This window comes from Phascolarctos cinereus, unplaced genomic scaffold, assembly GCF_003287225.1.
Source record: "Phascolarctos cinereus isolate Bilbo 61053 unplaced genomic scaffold, phaCin_HiC Scaffold_2;HRSCAF=192, whole genome shotgun sequence".
Taxonomy (NCBI): domain Eukaryota; kingdom Metazoa; phylum Chordata; class Mammalia; order Diprotodontia; family Phascolarctidae; genus Phascolarctos; species Phascolarctos cinereus.
In genome coordinates, this window is record NW_027555625.1 from 136380561 (window position 1) to 136397909 (window position 17349).

General features: G+C 37.3%; 1 protein-coding gene across 12 annotated transcripts in view; it reads left to right on the forward strand.

Annotated features, from left to right (window-relative positions):
• Nucleotides 1-17349, forward strand: part of CSGALNACT1 (chondroitin sulfate N-acetylgalactosaminyltransferase 1) — a 402593-nt gene that overhangs the window by 145346 nt on the left and 239898 nt on the right. For all 12 annotated transcript variants that reach the window (XM_020969596.2, XM_078149613.1, XM_020969598.2 and 9 more), the window contains one exon: nucleotides 14517-14610. The gene's annotated coding sequence lies outside the window, so the exon portion shown is untranslated. The remainder of the gene's footprint in view (nucleotides 1-14516; nucleotides 14611-17349) is intronic.

Genomic DNA, 17349 nt, shown 5'->3' on the forward strand with positions numbered 1-17349 from the left:
TCCTTGAGGGCTGGTTTTTTTTTTTCCCAATATCTTGTGCAATTACTTGCCAATACTCTAATCACTAATAGGTTTGTGATCTCCTTGGTGTAAGTATTCCCTCCAGTAATGCAGATCTCAAGCTACCCTATGGCCTCTGCCTTGCCCATATTTGGTACTTACTAATTATTTGTTGAATTAATTTGAATTTACTAAACTATTATTATTATTACCTCATCTACCAGATGAGAGAATGAAATTATATGACCTGTAAGATTTCTCCAAACTTTATCCCAAGCATTTTTTTAGTATTATTTTTTAAAAATTCCTGACATTATGTGGTTTTGTAACTATTTGCTTCTTTATTTATAGAACCGTCTAGTCACATTGGAGAAAGGGCCAGTGTCCATGATCAAGGACTCTGTCATTTGCTTGCAGGTCTTTATTTGTTTATGCAGCACTTTGCATTTCTGTACGTGACACTGAACACCACAGCAGCACTTCATTCAGTTGAGTTTACATAGGGCATTTTACCACTTATGTTTGTGCCCTTCCAGAAAGTCAAAGAAATTGATGTCATGACCAGCAGGTCCTGTATACTTCCTTGTGTGTGGACATATGGCCTATGGAGAATGTCCTGAGTCTGAATCGTTCCCTTTTCTTCAAATTCTGCATTTTCCCCCCTCTGGGAAGGAAAATGTTCCTGCCAGCAGAGAATAACTGGTTCCTGTAAGCTGTAGAAGCTCCTTGTTGGGTCCCGGTTTAAGAATATTGGCTAGATCCAAAGGGAAACTGAGCAGACTGATGAACCAGAGCTCTTTATCCCAGATGTGCTATGGACAGGTAAAATATAAATATTCTTTGTCAGAGACCACTCTTCTCTGTAGATTAAGAGTTGGTTGCTTGGTGGTTGTTATTGTGGGGTTTTGTTTGTTTGTTTGTTTTGTGGTAGATGGAGAAAAGGGAGGTTATCAGAGAGAGAGAGTTATGATCTTGGAGCCAGGGAGGAGAGAGCTAGGGGTGAGAGAAGTTGATTGTGGGGAGAAATGTTGAAAGAGGAGTCAATTAAAAAAAATTATAGGTTTTAAGGAGGAAGGACCTTGGGTAGTAAAATTTTGTAGTCTGTTTAAAAAGTTGCTGTGGATCAATGAGCCTGAGCCAGAGCATGATTATTTGTATTAAAAAGGAATATTTACCTTGAAGGATTTAATGCAGTGTTTCTGAGCAAGCTTTATTAGATTTAATTTGCAAAATTTTGGCAGATCCATGGATTTAAAAAAAACCCTATCTGTTTTGTAAGGCACAGTGTGCACGGTGATTTTGTAAGGGTTTTCTTTTCTTTTTTTGAGGAGTTGAGAGATTTCTCTTTTTCTCCCACCATAGACTAGTTCTGTTCCTCATTGTGTTTGACAGCGCGGAGGGTTCTTGCCATTTTGTCGCTTTTTTAGTTTGATGGATTCTTCTCCCTCCTTTTCTCCGATTGAGTTAGGGTCTGCTCTGTTGAATACTTCCTGGAAATTCTTTGGTGATTAAGTAATGGGCACTCAGTAATATTTATTGATTGAATTAATTCTGTTTTTCTCTTTCTCCCTCTGCTGCAAGCCTTGCCTAGACTATTTCCTTTGTGGTTGGGAAATTTCTGTGTGGTATTTTAGGTTGTTGGTAAATGCCTCTGAGAATTGGTTGCCAATTAAACACTAGAAGGACTGGGAACATCTATGGTGTCAATGGATGCAATAATTTTTTTTTATAATTTTACTCTAATTTTCTATGATTTCTCTAATTTTTGTACATACACTTTAAATACAAATGACTGTAAGCAGATATTATAATTTTACTTCAAAATACAAATTTTCATCCTACTACCTCTAGCATGTATAAATGCAATGTCAGTTGACATAGGTTGGTCCTTTGAAATACGCTTAAATTCTGGTCCTTCTGTTAAAAATTCAGCTATTGGGGCTTTCTTTATGTCTTCTGGCTTTATTAGTTTGCACAGAACCACCTGGAGTTTTCTAATATTTCAGGAGTTTTGGCGTTTTAGATATTTCTGAGTTAGTATGTGGACCTGGGGAAGTAATTTCAAAACTGAGGGCCAGGGGTAGGAAATTACTTCCCCAGGTAAAATGAATAAACATTCATTTATATAATGAAGACCTAGTGATCCTTAAGGGCTCTTTTAATTCTAAAAATCTTATTTTTCCTTCTGAATTAAGCCTGATGACTCTTTTTTTTCCCCAGCCTGGTAGCTATGTTGCCACATTAGCATCACCAGGGATGCCAAGCCTTTGCTGAGCCAGGGAGCCCTTAGGTTTAGCAGTTCAGAGTACTGGATGAATGATCTTTTTCAAGCTTATCCCTGACTGTGATGAAAATGTTGCTCCTAGTGAGTCAATAAGCATTTATTATGGGCTTCCTACATGCCAGACACTATGCTACCCTCAGTGCAAAAGACAGGCAAAAGATAGTTCTTGCTTTCAAGGAGCCCACAGTCTAATACAGGAGAGAATAAAAAAAACCACTTTGTATAAACAAGCTATATCCAGGATAAAAAATGGGGTTAATTAACAGAGGGAAGGCACTAGCATTAATAGAATTGGGAAAGGCTTCCTATGTAAGGTGGAGTTTTACCTGGGACTTGAAGGAAGTCAGGAGGCAAAGATGATGAGGGAGACCAGGTGCAGGGAAATCCCATTACATTTTGGTTAAAGATACTTCCTGATCTCCTGATTGATTTTTAAATCCTAGAGCTGAAAAACTGGAGAGAGATAGGCGGGGGGCTTTCCTTAGATTCTTTTATCTGACAACCTTTGCAAAATTTGTTTTATATCTCAAAGGACATAAACCCCGGTTTGGTTTCCTAGGTGAGCAGTAAGTAATCATAGAGATGGATGGGTTGCTGATTGCTCCTTATAGAGAAATAGAAATTTGGGTCTATACCTGAAGCAGAAAATGATGAGTTACTTGGGGTTTTTCCTGCTTCATCACAGTGTTGTGGTACTGTGAATCATGTAAAGTGCCCAACTTCCTGGCAACTTAAAGGCTATTGAACAGTGCAAAGGGAGAGATCTGACAAATTAGATTTTTAAGAAATATTATATTTATTTATTTATTTTTTGAAAAATTTGATTTTTTAAACAAATGAATAAACTACATCTTTTTTTTAACTTGGTGACTTTGGGCAAGTCACGTGGCCACTTTGGGTCTTAATTTCTTCATTCTTTAAAGCAAAGAGCCTAGACTAAGTGATCTCAAAGGGCCTTTTTAGCTCTAAATGCTGGAATCCCATAAGAAGAGTGGGCTTGGATGATAGTATAGTTAGATGGCTCCTAGCTGGTTGGAAGAGTAAACAGCTGTACCAGAAACATTGATTAATGGATCATTGTCAATCTAAAGGACAGTCTCTAATGATTTGCAGTAGTAAGTCCTTGACCCGATCTTGTTCAGTGTTTTTATCAATAATTTGGAAGATTATATAAAACGATTTTCTTTTCTTACTTTATGCCAGCTTGGGATGAATCAATACTATGCTGGACAATAACATATCTTGAACAGCTTGCCATGATGGGCAAAATGAACAAGATGCTAGGTCATAGAAAGAAATATAAGAACCATCATTTTGATTCAAGAGTAAACCAAATACTTAAAGCATTGAAGAGCCCCAGCTTAACAGCAGTTCACTTGGACAAAAAGACTTGGGGGGTCATAGGTGATTGCAAAGTCAATGTTACTCCATCTAGGTCATGAATGTCAAAAAGAGAACATCATGTCGAGCTACACTAATGGAAGGCTAGTGTCCAAAACAGGGAAGATGATTTGCTCCTAAAAGAGAGGTGATGGGCTCAGGATTCAAGATAAGATATATGTTTTTTTGAACAAGGCCAATATGGGAATTTGTTTTGTTTGTGCATATTTGTCATGAGGGTTTTTTTTTTCCTTTCCATTTTGGAGTAAGAGGAGGTAGAAGGTTTAAATGGGTTTGTCCTCAAAAAAAGAAAAAGAAAAAAGAAAGAAAAGCGGGTCATTGAATGAATTTTTAAAAAAATGAACAGAAGGAAGGCCAGAAGGAATCACAGACAAGTAAGGCAGTTTTGAAAGTTACATGTCAATTTTATTATGTACTTTAAAAAAAAGCAATCCTCTTTTTCTCTTCTATTATGTATATGGGAATGTTCTTTTTACTTGGTGTTTGTTAAATTTGGAGTAAAAAAAAGAATTTAAAAAATAGGTAAGAAATTTTTATGAAACAATTTTTTCAGAAAAAAAGTACAAAAATATGTTTTCATATTTAAATTACTTTACCTGATTACGTGTTCAATGAAGTTTTATTTTTTGATGTTAATTGTTTTTGGTTTCTAATATGTATACGATGAAGAAAACAATTCAGTTTTAGAAAATGCTTGGCAATATATTTTTAACATTAGAACTCCTTTCAAAGGGACTAATGGCTCTCACTGTACTTTGTGCTTGTCCCCACCATATTTAGAATACTCCATTTAAAGGAGGGCATTCACAATACATAGTATATCTAAAGGACAGCAGCCAGAATAGTGAAATAGCCCAGTAACAAGATGATATGTGAATACTTGGAGGAACTGGGAGTTTAAGTCTCAAGAAGGAAAGAGAGGAGGTCTGAAAACTGCATTCAAGCATTTGCAGGACTCGCATGTAGAAGGGGAAGGGCTAATTGGGGGACCAGAACTAGAAACACTTGGTGGAAGCTATAAGGAGGCACTGGGATGTAATTTTACATGCATACATAATATGGCGCTGGTTAGTGGAGCAGCAGCAAATACACGTAGTTATTGGCGTGTGTGTGTTATAAGATTCATGACATAGCCACCTACATTCATCATCCTGAATGCTGAGGATTTCTTTAGGGGCTCCTAAGTAGTCTCATACTTAGAGGGCTTCATAGCTCTCACACTGAAAGTTAGAAGAAGTGAGGGCTGTAGGTTATAGCTTTAAGGAGAGTTTTTGTGTAAGCTTAGGAGCAGCTAGGTGGCACAGTGGATAGAGTGCTAAGTCTGGAGTCAGGAAGGTCTGAGTTCAAATTTTGATACAGACACTTGCTAGCTGTGTGATCTTGCACAAGTCACTTAACCCTGTTTGCCTCAGTTTCCTCATATGTAAATTAAGTCAGAGAAGGAAATGGCAAATCATTCCAGTATTTTTGCCCAGAAAACCCCAAGTTGGACATGAAAACAACTAGACAACAATGGGAAGAAAAATGACTGCACTCTAAAGATGGAATGGATCCTCTTGTGAAGTAGTGAGTGTCCCATCACTGGAGGTGTTCAAGCAGAGGCTGGGCCCTTTTGAGATGTTATAGTGCCTACAGCAATTTGGGGGTTGGATAAAATAGCCTTTTCATTTCTTAAGACTCTATGATTCCAGGAGAAGTAAACCTCCCCGTGAAAGGCTTAGTTGTAGGTTAGTTATGATTCCTACTGTTCCATCTGAAGTACGGACTTCTGGCTACCTGCTTTTCCTAGGGAAGCACAAACATACACGTTCTCTGTGGTATTCCATTCCTCATGGAATTTAAATCTGGAATACTCCAGCAGCAGCAGCCAAGCAGTTACCAAAAAGAATGTGTTGAGAATCCTATGCCTACAATTACTAAAAATGTGTGTGGCCTCTGTAGAAATGTTAAATGAGTAGTTGTGAAGAAACTTGGAACCAAACAGCTGACCTTCGTGGATAAGGGAGTTGTGGCTCTTCAGTGATTTTTGACATTTGCAGAACTAAATCTGAAGTTATATTTGGATGAATGTGTTCATTAGGCTTTACCTCTGTGTAGGCAAGATACAGCAGATTAGAGGAGTGATTTTTTTTTCTTTTTATGTGGATAAATTCTGCATCCTTCTGTCATTTTAGTATGCTCATCTGTAAAATGGGTCTACTAGACTCATTCATGGTGTGATGGAAAGAGCCCTGGACCTGGGTCCCTTTCTGAGCTCAGTTCTGTTGGCTATTTGCCTAGGGAGGCAGCTAGATTAGATCACTAATATGGAAGAGACAGTTAATTGCAATCTGTGCTTCTCACAAAAGGAAAACGCTGAGCTCTTTTATTTGTTTAGTAAATTGAACAGAATGTGCAATTTTCTAAGTGGGCAAAATGTTATTGATCACAGTTCACTCATAAATTATAAATATTAGTAATTTTTCCTTTTGGTAGGTGATTTCTAATGGCTTTTAAATGTGGTTAATGGCTGACCTGTTTATGCAGCCCTCTCAATGCAGAATCACAGTAGCTTACTTTTATAGAACTTTAAAGAGCTCATAAATACATCATAAACTTAGCTCACAATGTAATAATAATAATTATTATAGCTAGCATTTGTATAGTACTTTAAAGTTTGCAAAGCACTTTACAAATGTTTTCTTTGCACAACAATCCTGGGAGGTAGGTGCTATTATTAGCCCCGTTTTACAGTTGAAGAAACTGAAATAGAGAGAAGTTAAATGATCCAGTAAGCCTCTGAGGAAGGATTTGAACTCAGGTCTTCCTGACTATAGGTCCAGCGCTCTATCTACTGCACATTCTACTTGCTTCTTAAAAAAATAAAACTTTCCTCATTCCACTCTATATACTACATAGTATGCATAGTCACATCCCCATCTTGCAGATGAGGAAATTGAGGTTCAGAGAAGCCTTGTCCAAATTCCCAGAACTAGGAAGTGATAGAACCCGGACCTTGAAGGCAGGTCTTCTTGTGTCAGACTAGTATTGTTTTCCTTTCAGCAGAAGGACTCCCTTACTTTCAAGGTAGTATGGATAGGTAGAAGTCACTGAGAGAATTCACTAGCTTCTTGAAAGCCCCAAATTCTCTGTTTGATGATCATCTGCAAGGTCTGTTCCTTAGAGTAGGAGGACCAGGTGCAGTCCAGTGTTAACAGCTCCCTCTCCCACCCCTTCCCCCCCCATGCTTCTTTAATCACATTCAACAGTATGTCAATAAATATGAACATTCCTACTATGTGAAGAGACCTATGCTTCAGTGCTGGGGGAGATATGGTCTAGTGAAGATGTGGTCCCTGCCTTCATACAAGAAGATACAACACATACACAGATATTTTATGTTCTTGTTTTTAAGTTGTGCCTGACTCCTCGTGACTATTTTTTTTTTTTTGGCAAAGATGCTGGAGTGATTTGCCATTTCCTTCTTCAGCTCATTATGTAGATGAGGAGACTGAGACAAACAGGGTTAAGTGACTTGCCCAGGATCACACAGCTACTAAATGTCTGAGGTCACATTTGAACTCAGGAAGATGAGTATTCCTGACTCCAGGCTCAGCGCTTTATGCACTATGGCACCACCTAGAGGCATCAGATGTTTTCTGTGATATAATATATATATATATATATATATATATATATATATATTATATATATATATATATATGTATATATATATGTATACATATATACATATATATATATATAAATAGTGAATAGTAATAATTCTCATTTATATACTGCTATAAGGTTACAAAATCTCTCCTCCCTCTTCCCTCCTCTCCAACTACTATCTGAGGTAAATAGCGCAAATCTGTTAGATTGTGAGCTCTTTGGGGGCAGGGACTGTCTTTTGCCTTTCTTTGTGTCCCCAGTACTTGGCATAGTGCCTGGTACCCACAGGTGCTTAATAAATGCTTATTGCCTGACTTACAGTAAGTATTATTATCATCTCCATTTTAGGGGACGAAACTGAAGTATAGAAAGTCTAAGTGAGAATCCAGGATACAGATCCAGTATTTCTGATGCCAGATGCAGCACTTTTTCCACAATATCCATCATTGCCTCTATTGATTACATAATGAATGTATCAGCGAAGAAAGTGCTATTCGAGGCCCAAGGTAGAAAGGGTGTTACTGATTCAGGGACTCAGGGAGGTTTTGCTTGAGGAGATGGCATTTGAGTCAGGTTTTCAAGGCTGGATAAGAGGTCAAGAGGCTTAGAGGAGCAGGGGGGCCATTCCAGGCATAAGGAAAGGCATGAGACAAGAGCACAGAGGTGGGAGAATTATAGGGCATGTTGAGGAGGCAGAGCATGTGTCCAATGGCTCCTTCCCCATTCTGATGCACTGCATAGGCACGCAGGTCTGCTGTGTCACTCTCTATTCCAGTGCACCAGTCAGGGGACAATACTGTGAAGGCATCTCAATTTTTGGAATCATTGAAGTAGAAAGCTGTGATTTTTTTTAAAGTTTCATTAGTTTTATTTTTTTCTTTTTAAAAATTTTATGTATTTATTTGTTTATTTATTAGGCAATTGGGGTTAAGTGACTTGCCCAGGGTCACACAGCTAGTAAGTGTCAAGTGTTTGATCTGAGACCGCATTTGAACTCAGGTCCTCCTGACCTCAGGGCCAGTGCTCTATCCACTGCACCACCTAGCTGCCCCCATAAATTTTATTTATTTTTAACATTTAAAAACATTTTTTTAGTTCTAAATTCTCTCTTTCCCTCCCTGTCTCCCCCTCCCCCATTCACTGAGAAGGCAAGCAATATGGTATCCATCATACATGTGAAATCATGCAAAATTTATTTACATATTAGCCATGTCACAAAAAAAGCAAGAAAAAATAAAGAAAGAGAGAAAATTATGCTTCAGTTTGTCCTCAGAGTTCTTCAGTTCTCTGTAGGTAGATAACAGTTTTCATCATGTGTCCTGAATTGTCTTGGATATTGTATTGATAAGAGTAGCTGTCTTTCACAGTTGATCATCATTATAATATTGCTGTTACTGTGTACAATGATCTCTTGGTTGTGCTCACTTCACTTTGCATCAGTTCATAAAGGTCTTCCCAGGTTTTTCTGAAACCATACTGCTTGTTATTTCTTATACTACAATAGTATTCCATCATAATCACACCACAACTTGTTCAACCATTCCCCAGTTGATGGGCATCCCTTCAATTTCCAATTCTTTGCCACCACAAAAAAAGCCACTCTCAATATTTTTGTACATATGCATCCTTTTCCTTTTTCTTTGATTTCTTTGGGACACAGACTTAGCAGTGGTATTGCTGGGTCAAAGGTTATGCACAGTTTTATAGCCCTTTAGGTATAGTTCCCAAATTATTTTCCTGAATGGTTGGATCAGTTTACAACTTCACCAGCAGTTCATTAGTGTACCTATTTTCCCTTCATCCCCTCTAGCATTTGTCATTTCTGATAAGTGTGAGGTGGTACCTCAGAGTTATTTTAATTTTTCTTTCTCTAGTCAATAGATTTTGAGCATTTTTTTTTCATATGACTATAGATGCCTTTGATTTCTTCTTCTGAAAACTGCCCGTTCATATCCTCTGACAATTTATCAATTGGGAATGGCTCTTCTTTTTGTAAATTTAACTCAGCTCTATACATTATATATATATATATAATATATATATATATATATATATAATATATATACATTATATATATATATATATATATATATATATAATATATATATATATATATGTATACACACACATATTTATTTGAGAAATGAGGTCTTTATCAGAGAAACTTCCTGTAAAACTTTTTTTTTGATATTACTTCATTGTCTATGGTATCTTTTAGCAAAATGTAGTTACCCTGTTTATCTCTTTTAATTAGGTCTATTTTTTCTTTTACTTTGTCTGAAATCATGATTGCTACCCCTGCCTTTTTTGCTTCGGCTGAAGCATACTAAATTCTGCTCCAGCCCTTATTTTAATTGTGTGTGTCTTTCTGTTTCAAGTGTGTCTCTTGTAAACAAATTATTGTTGGATTCCATTTTCTAATCCATTCTGCTGTTTACTTCCATTTTATGAGTTCATCCCATTCACGTTCACAGTTATGATTATTAACTGTATATTTCCTTCTATCCTGTTTTCTAATATTTATCCTTGTCTTTCTTTTTACCCTGTTCCTATTCAAAAGTATTTTTTGCTTCTGACCACTACTTTCCTTACTCCCATCCTTCCTAACCTTCCCTTTCTCTTATCCCCTTCCCTGTTGGGTAAGATAAGTTTATATACCCAACTAAATATTTGTGTGTGTATACATATATTTGTGTATCTATATATCTATATCTGTGTTCTTGCCTCTTTGAACTAATCCTAATGAGAGTGAGGTTCAAGCATTGACTGCCAACCCTCCTTATTTTCTCTTCCATTGTAAAAACTCTTTCTTGCATGTGTCTTTTATGTGAGATAATTTCCCCCGTTTTTCTTCTCTATTTCCTCTTCTCCCAGTGTACCCCTCTTTCTCAACCTTTCATTTTTTTAGATCATCCCAACATAATCAACTCATACTCATGCCCTTTGTCTATGTATAACTCCAACTGCCCTAATAATAATAAAGTTCTGAAGAGTTACAAGTATCATCTTCCCATGCAAGAATATAAACAATTCTACCTTGCTGAATATCATATAATTTCTTTTTCCTTTTATGTTTTTATGCTTCTCTTGAGTCTTATATTTAAAAGTCAGATTTTCTATTCAGCTCTGGTCTTTTCATCAGGAATGCTTGAAAGTTTCCTATTTCATTAGATATACATTTTTTTTTTCCTGAAGGATTATATTCAGTTTTGCTGGGTAGGTGATTCTTGGTTATAATCCTAGTTCTTTTGCCTTTTCAAATAACACGTCCAAGCCCTCCCACTCCTTTAATATGGAAGCTGCTATATCTTATGTGATCCTGATGTAGCTCCATGATACTTGAAATGATTCTTTGTAGCTGCTTGCAATATTTTCTCCTTGGCCTGGGAACTGTGGAATTTGGCTATAATATTCCTGGGAGTTTTCATTTTGGGATCTCTTTCAGGAGGTGGTTGGTAGATTCTTTCAATTTCTATTTTAACCTTTGGTTCTAGAATATAGGGCAGTTTTCCTGTATAATTTCTTGAAATGTGATGCCTGGGCTCTTTTTTTTTGATCATGGCTTTCAGGTAGTCCAATAATTCTTAAATAATCTCTCCTGGATCTCTTTTCTAGGTCATTTGTTTTTCCAATGAGACATCTCACATTTTCTTCTATTTTTTCATTCTTTTGACTTTGTTTTATTGTTTCTTGATTTCTCATGGAGTTATTAGTTTCTAGTCTTCAGTGATCTTTTGCACCTGTTTTTCAATTTGGCCATTTTTCCTTTTTAAGGATCTTGTCAAGAGTTTTTCTCTTCAATGAATTTTTGTACCTCCTTGTCCATTTGACCTATTCTGGTCTATTTCCTGAACACAGGTGCAGAGGAGAGCCGAGTCGAGCATTCCTTAACCCCCAGCTGTAGGTGAAGTACCACTGGATGTGGAATAAGCAATAATATGAAAGGAGTCGTGTGGTTGTGTTGGAGATAAGCCCTACCCTGTGGGGAGGACGAGATGAAATCCATTTTTTCATTATTGGATTGATTGATTGTATGCCTTTGCAGTCACATCACTGTTCCCTGGGGGTGCAGGACTCCTACTTTAGAGGCTATTCTCCTAGAAGGAGAGAGTCATTGTGATGTCCTCCTGGCTTCTTTTAGTGCCCTGTATTATGGTTTTGCTAGTGCCAAGGGGTGTTTGGAACTGATGGGTGTGTGTAAAGGTTCCAAGTATCATGATGATTTCTCACACTCAGAAGTACAGATGCTATTGCTTCTGGTGATGACACATTTTGAGCTGGTGGGTCTCAGCTGTGAAATAAATGTGGCACATGCAGGCTTTTTCTATGCCTTAGTGACAGCTAGGTGGTACAGTGGATAGAGTGCCAGAACTGGAGTCAGGAAGACTCATCTTTGTGAGTTCAAATCTCTCCTCAGACACACTACTCAGACTAGCTTTGTACCCCTGGGAAAGTCACTTAAGCCTATTTGACTCAGTTTCTTCACCTGCAAAATGGGATGTAGAAGGAAATGGCAAATCTCTCCAGTATCTTTGCCAAAAAAACCCCAAAGGAGGTCATGAAGAATTGGACATGACTGAAATGACTGGACAACGAAACAAAGAATATTAAGACAAACAATGGGGATGTGTCCCATTCATTTATTCGGCGTTTATGACTCAAGATTTGGCATTAAAACCCAAGTAAAGCTGTCTAGTGCACATAGAATAACATGAAGGGAAGAGTCTATGATTTTAAGATGTGAGATAGGAAATTGAACTGTGAGTTCTTTTAAAGTCCTGGTACATCAGCTCTGAAAAGTGATAGACTTAAGTCTAAGTATTCATTCCAGTTGCTAAGTGTGATTCCATTTTTAGCTGGCTTAAATAGCAAGGGAGAAGTAGGCAGGAAGGGAGTGCTGACTATGAAGTGAAGTGTCTGGCTGCGTTTATGTAGAGCTTTATGTTGTCAGTAGAGATAAGGCAAAATAATCTAAACTGGGGACAGAACCCTAGGTGTGCAGATAGAGGCTTTGGAGTCAGAGAAAATCCAGGTTTGAATCTCAGACTAGCCAATGGCTACCAGTGTTTCCCTAAGTAAGTCACTAACCTTTTAGATCCTCAATTTCTTCATCGGCAAAATGATGATCTTATGATATTCAGTAGAGCTGACTCTGGGAGTTTAGACTCCCAAAGTTATTTATGTTATGATTCTTTCTGTTTTACTAATTTGACTGTTCACTGAAACAAATGTGTAAACTTCAACTCATGTGTGAAAGTGAAGAATTCTAATGTCTTCATTACACTCTTAGAATAATTCAATCAATACATATTTATTAAGCACTTACTATGGCAGGCGCTGTGCTAAGAGCTGCCATGTTGCTCTTAGATATAGGCCTCATTAAGAAATTGACCCAAAGGAAAGACAATGGACTAATTCCTAGATTTCCTAGGCTCATTATTTGTCCTGACTCTGGTCCCATTGATGCTTATATGCTATTCTTTCTTTACCTCAGTTTACGTATTTATGGAATGGAACTAATAAAACTTGCCTTTTCCTGCATCACAAAGATAAGGAGAATGATAATCATTAAAGCCCATTGGAAGGAAGGCAGCATGTTTGTCCTGTGTATAGTGCTGGACTGGAAATCATGAAGACTCATGTTTAGCTGCCATCTAAGGCATTTTACTAGCTATGTAACACTGGGTGATCCGCTTAATCTCACTCATCCTCAGTTTCTTCATCTACCAAATGAGGATGATAATAGCTCCTACCTCACAGGGTTATTGTGAGGATCAACTCAGATAATATATGTAAAAGGCTTCTCCAATATAATTATCCTTATATTCACTTGAGACAGAGCATTATTAACATTCCTCCATTATGAAGAGTGTAACCACAATGTTTTTGGCCATCTTCTGGCTGTAAAAATACCGCAAGAAGGATCAGATGTTTCTGTGCCAATGTGGTTGAAATCTCTGGCTATATAAATGAGTCAATTTATTCAACAAATATCCATTCAATAGACATTAATTAGAACACCTACCCTGCATAAGGGAGGGATTGGGCTCAGCAATGAAACAAATGGGCAGAATTAGCAGGTTATGGTACCTTCTTTGGGGATTTTATTAGTGAAGGACTATGTTATTGTAAGCAATCTAGTAGATACTGCCACACAGTAGGTCTGCACCCATACTATTCCCACCCCACCCCCCTTCTATCTGTTAATAAAAGTGTTAATGGGAAAGCTGCTACTTGAGGAGCCTGTAGCCAGACTCCCCGAATGGCTTCAGTTTCAGCACCATCCTTCTGAGAGATTGCCTCTTGAAAGCAGTACAACTGCTGTTTAAGAGCAGTGGGTAGGACGACTCCAGCCATCCCCGGGAGCCGATGCTGACAGCATATTGAAAAGCTGTCTTCAGCCCGGCCCTGCTGGCTCGAACAACCCAGTTCACTGTTTCTGCAGCACAGTGGGGTCTTTGATGCACCAGAAAGAGCTGCTTTTTTTTTTCTTCCTCCAACACCACTGGTTCAGTTCGAAGCTGGTAGATTCCTTCTCTCCCTCGGGGAGAACTTATGTGAGGATTTTCCATGTTTTAACATCTTATTCCGTGAAACCATTTATAATTGGTCGCTGTTCAGCAAACAGTGGAGCTGAACACGATCCTTTCATAGCAGGTCAGTGTCTTCACTCCTGTACTGAAAGTGTTGCTTCAGAGAGCACCATCCCCTCCCAGGGCAAAGCACGTTACAGAGGGCGGACAGCTGCGGCCCCTGACACACTTTTTCAATTCCTTTTTTTTGCATAGAAAAAGTATATTTTTATCCTTCTTTGCTTTTATGAATACTTTAACTTAATATTCAAGTGTCTTTCTCTTGCTCATGTTTCATTACCAACCTACCGATGCTCTTCAGTCATTAAAAGAGAGAGGGGGAAAGGTGACTCAGTGAGTCTTGCCCCAGAACTAACCTCTATTTTCCTTTATCTGTTCCCTCTCTCCCTCCTTCTCTCTCTCTGTCTCTCTCTCTCTTCTCCTCCCTTTTCTCCTTCTCTTGGTAAATAATGCAAGTAATTACATTTTAACTTAAAACTTTTACTTCCCCATTTCTTTTTAATCTTGCCACATAATTTGAAAAATCGTGCCTGAGTTTTGGAGGTACATGTATAGCAATCATTTCCTCATTTGTTTCTGTATTTTAGATTCCTTTAGATTTCAAGGGGAACAACTAAGATGCTTTTTACCTAGAAGAGCAATGATGCTGTTCCATTCCGATGACTTTTTTCCTATTCTGAGGTAAGTGAAGTTTGCCATCGTTAATTTCTTTAGAAATAAATCTATGGAGGAGGCAGATTACTTTTATTAATGTTTAGCAGTAGATTCATGTACATGTACATACACATATATATATGATGAAATTTCATTTTATATTTATCATTGTTATCAATTTTATTTTGATCAATAATAAATGATTATTTCAAAGTGTAAATAATTTTTCAGAGTAGTAAAGTCATTTGATAACAACATTTTTCTCCACTTAGTGTGGAGAAAATAAGCATTTACTTACTATATGTATATTGAGTTTTATTACCTTTTCCAGAATTTGCCACTTCTTCTGGATTTCTATCTATTAACTCTTAAGAATCTATTTAAAAACTTTATTCTGTAAAAGAGGAAGAGCATTTGTCTTCTCTTTGGAATTCTGGGGAAAAGAAGGTAGGCTTTCTAAAATGTTCCATAATGTTCCATCTTTGGGAGAATGAGGAACTGCAGCTTTATTTATGTTAGGAAAAGATTTTATGAGTGCAAAGGCTTAGAGAACCAAGCTACCCTCCTCTTAACATTGCTTAGTAATGAGGCAGATGGCAAAGTGGGTGCACTTTTTAGAACTCTTTAAGAGTTCACTTTATCTTTAGCGTGATTCATTTTCTTGGTTTTAGTTTTGGGATATCCCCTGTGACATTGCTCTTGAGCTCTTCCCATCATTAGCTACCACTGAGACCAACTCTTTTCTCAGATATTGCAGTATATTTGCTCTTTGTTGTTGTTATTGTTATTATTATTATTATTTTAAGTGTGAGGACTCCATTAAGTTTGTGAAATCCAAAAATGGGATATGAGAAACTGGATATCTGGTTCTCTTCTTCAAATCCTGCTTCAGCATATAAATGCCTCTTTTTTTTTTTCTGGTTCCCTCTTCAAACAATGGAACAGAGATGAAAATAGGTAAGCTCAGTCCACATACCTTTCAGGAAATACCTTATTTCCATTTTAACAAATCCCTCTGGAGATTTAGTGCATGATTTTACATTTTTCCTCATCCTTTTTATCACTTAGAGTAAGATGAAAGAGCATTATCTAAAAGCATTTATTATTATTATTCATTCATGGAATATCTCAATTCGTACTTAGAATGCAATGAAGTGTATACTTCTAACAGGGATACATTTGAATCGTTAATCATGGAAAGAAACAACTCAGATAAAAGTCACTTCTGCAAATAATTGCAACTGATTATGATTGCCCATGAATTCTTTTCTAAGTAATGATATAGAGGTAAAAAGTAGGTAAGAAGGGTTTGATATCAGCCTAGAGGGTGGATGTAATGGTGTTTGATGGGTTTGGGTCTGGGATTAGTTAATGAGTTTGAAAGTGTTTTGGTGGATAAGAGAAAGCAAATTCTCTTTAGATGACCTTAATCAAATACAATTATTAAAAAGTTGAAATAATATGCATATTTATTTATGTAACTTTTATGTAGCATGGAATCTATGCTCTCTTTATTGTGGCTGCTCTTGCTCCTCCACATCTACCTTATTTTGTATGCTTTTTGTCCGTGCCTTTCTATATATCCTCCACAGAGGTTAATTTTAAACATTCTTATGATCTCTTAAAATCTGGTGGATATTTGTGGAGTGAGAAAGATATAATGTTTGTTTTGGACCAGACTCATTGGTATTATGAGCTCCCAGTGTGGAAAATCGCTCAAACAATGCAGATTTGTATCTGTTCTACACATTACAGAGTTGTCTAGGACGCTAAGGGTTAATGACTTGCTCAGTCACATAGCCAGTATGCAGTTAGGTAAGGCTTGAAACCAGGTACTTCCTGAACTCAAGAATGGCATTCTATCCACTTACCTACCTTACTTCAGAGACTATGAAATCCGCCCTCCTCTCCCAATTTATAGATAAAGAAAACTGAGGTCTGTGAAGGTTAAATGACTCACCTAAGGTCACAAGCAGTAAGTGTTGAAAGGTAAGATTTGAACCTAGGTCTTCTGACCCCTGAGTCAGTATTCTTTCTATTGTACTGTAGTGATTGTTAATCAAAAGTCACAACTCCACAAGACATGGGTAATCATTTGATTTGTTATAAGGGAAAGGTACATACATTTAGGAACTCCGTATACCAAGGAGTCTGCCCTTGGTATACGGTATATTTATGGGGTACAACAAAAAGGCTTTAAAGTACTATGTAAATATAAACTCTTGTTTAGTAATACATCAAAATTCATGGCACATTGGCATTTTGTAAATATTCATATTTTTTATTATTATGTCACTAATAGAAAGTAAACTGTTACAGATACTTTATGGGAAGTATGTAGCCAGCCAGTATAGATGTAAGCATGTACACAGCAGACTGTGTTACGATTTAATAAATGTGTTATTGAGGGCAGCTAGGTGGTACAGTGGATAGAGTACTTGTAGTCAGATAGACTCATCTTCCTGAATTCAAATCCAGCCTCAGACACTTACTAGTTGTGTGACCCTGAGCAGGTCACTTAACCCTGTATACCTCAGTTTCCTAATCTGTAAAATGTACTGGAGAAGGAAATGGCAAACCACTCCAGTATTTTTGCCAAGAAAACCCCATGAGGGGTCATGAAGGGTTGGACATGACTGAAATGATTGAACAGCAAAATGTGTTATTTAACAAAAACTGATGTCATCCTTCACTATGTTAAGATGTTAGTAAGAGTGGAACATGGAGGGTCTTAAAAATCATCCTTTCATTGCATTTGCTACATCT